Raw genomic sequence first — 2,882 nt, 5'->3', positions numbered from 1 at the left:
CTGTATAATAGGCTCCAGTTTCATCCACCCCATTAGAACTGATTCAAATGTATTCTTTTTAATGGCTGAGTAATGTACTTCACATTCTAACATAGCTCAGTCTGCTGGCTCCAAGGACTCTTTCCTCTACAGTGAGTGTGACCCTGCACTAAGTCCCACTAGCTGTGGGAAGGTGTCCACAGGGAACAGATGACTATCTTACCAGGAGGCAATGACTAACACTCAGATGGAAGTGGGGGATTCTATCACTGTGGGGCTTCCTCCTTCCTTCCTTCCTTTTCTACCCTCCATCCACTCTGGCTTTATGACACCAAATTGCCCCAAGTGGTCAAACCTGGGGACCTTTGCCCACTGCCCCAAAAGTTGATGATGGGGATCTAGCTCTGTGATCAGTGCTGGCCTTTCAAATGTCTCAGATGGAACATCTCCAACAGCAAACTTTTCTTTTGCTAATGATTTTCCTGTGGCATGACTGATGAGTTATTATACTTGCACCTGCCAACCCCACACGCCCCTGTGTGGCTCATGTTGACCTTCCCAGTGAGTGTCCTCTCCCCCTGTCTCACCCAAGGCTCTGTGCTTGGCTCACGTGAAGGCTGAAACAAGCTCAGAAGGCTGTCTTCTCCACATTTCAACAGCTTGCAGATCTCAGTGTGTTGCAGGATTCGAATGAGAAGGTGACAGGTGTCGAATATTTGTTATGGTTTTAAGAGAGAATGTATTTCATGTAAGTGATATCTTGGATGATAACAGCTTTGACCAAGCAGGCTGGAAAATTGCGTTTCTTAGGCTGGCTTCTGCAGCTGCATTTATTAGGAGACAATGGCTGATACTGCTCCATTCAATCACTCTTCAGTTTGAAGCTGAGTCTCTTTGGTGAGGAAGAAAAAAAAAATCTCTCAGTGCCACGCTATTTTGTTTTTAAGCCACCTACCTGGATGATTTGAACCTGCCAGGAAGATTCCTCCATCCAAATCTAAAACCCTGTATTTGGGTGCAGTGGAGTTAGTGATCCCAGTCACTGGGTTCAGCATTCTCTTCCCTTAAGGGTATTTATTTTTTTCAACTCTTAGCTTTTCTGCAAGGATAATCATGCTAAACTCTCAATGTCTTTCTCTGAAGGATCTTTTTCAGAGTGTTTTCCTCTGTTATAGGAGAGAAGTGGAAGCGACAGGGTGCAGGATTCTGGGAGAAAAGACTTAGTTGAAGTGTGGAAATGACTGTGGAAAGAAAGAAGTGAAGCACCAGCGGGGAGCATTTATCTCCCCGACTTGCCAAGGACTAGGGCTGCCTTTTGGGGAACACTCAAGAGTGCTCTAATGGCTGGGACTTTCTTTGATCTATTCCTGAGGAGTTTTTCTTAACAACGATACCCATTTTACAGATGAAGAAACTGATGCTCAGAGAACCCAAGTGATTTTCTCAAGTTCACACAGTAACTCTGCCAAACACTCTGGAGCAGAACCCAGACTATTAATTGCCTGCTTCAAGACTCTGTCCATAATAACACCCTATTCTTCATTATGCTTAATTTATGCGAAGGCATTTTAAAGATCAATGAGTTTTTGAATGTAATCAGTGGCTTCTATAGATAGGAAAAGACAAAACTCCGAATGAGAATCTTTAAGAATCAGGAAAAATAATTCTAACATATTTGGATTTTAAATCCATCACTGGAAAAATAGGGTCCCTTGTCTAGTCCATCTCCCAGGATGTGTAGTCACATGTCAGTCATCACAGATGTAGAGCTGTTTTCTTACAGTTTCAACACAGTCAGTGATGGGCAGCCTACTCCATTTTTGGACAGCTGGAATTACCATAATTCCATGTGAAAAAAAATATCATATTTTTTTTCATCCTGAGCTGAAAACTATTTTCCCATAAATTCTTCCAAAGACCCCATTTCTTCTCTGGAAATAGTAAAACACTAAATTAATTTTCCATGTAGGCCTTTAACTATTAACAGTGAGTTAACTCTTTTCTAGGTTGAAGGTTCCAAGTGCCTTTGGTTATCTCTCGATCTCATATTCTGTCACCTCAGTCACCTCTAACAGTATTCAGTACTCCAGTTGACATATTTCAGTTTCGACATTCTGCTTACAGAGTAGAGATCAGAACTGAAGGGGAGACCAGTAGTTCGACTATTTATCTTTACCAGACTGTGCAGAGGAGCCATATCAACAGTGCTCTCCTTGTGTTCAAGTCGGGTCTCCTCTTCTGTTCATTTGAGCCTTTGTTTTGTACCAGACAAATAGAGGTCTCCTTCAGTGCATTTATAAAACATCAGGTCTGAAGGCTCCATGACACAGCTCCTGGGCTCATCTTTCTCTGCACTGATTATTATTGATAAGTTTCCTCCACTGGGTTACCTAAAGATGCTGCTGATGGTGCCTTTGTCTTGAGAGAACTAATGACTCTGCCAAAGGTGCTCATTGCAGGGCTGGGCTATGTGTACAGGTGACAAGAGAAAAGCTTCCCTTGAGGCTCGGTCACTGGTTTCCTATTCTGCTGTTACCCAGAGCACCCCAGAAAGACTCCTGTTACATCAGGTCCTCCAGCATCTGAACTTCCCCTCTGACAAGTATAATTCAGTACCAGTCTGAGGGACCATGTAGGGGCAGCCACCAGGCAACCTTTGTCAGGCAAACTTCATCCCTAAATTATCTCTTCTCTCTCCTCTCAGCCTCCTTCTCAATTTTTCCTCCCTTTCCTCATCAGAAAATAACAAAGACTTCAGGGTAGAGGCAGGCAAAGGACTGTGATTGGGGGAGAGGATGCTGTCCACCCAGACGGTGCTGGAGCTCCAGCTTAACATGGAAAACTTCATGTTAAGTTTAATTTAAGATTAATTATAATTTTCCTAAACTGTAAAGTGATGGTAA

This window comes from Bison bison, unplaced genomic scaffold (assembly GCF_000754665.1).
Source record: "Bison bison bison isolate TAMUID 2011002044 unplaced genomic scaffold, Bison_UMD1.0 scf7180017864330, whole genome shotgun sequence".
Lineage (NCBI taxonomy): Eukaryota > Metazoa > Chordata > Mammalia > Artiodactyla > Bovidae > Bison > Bison bison.
The sequence above is the reverse complement of the archived record's forward strand: the minus strand, read 5'-3'. Positions refer to the sequence as shown.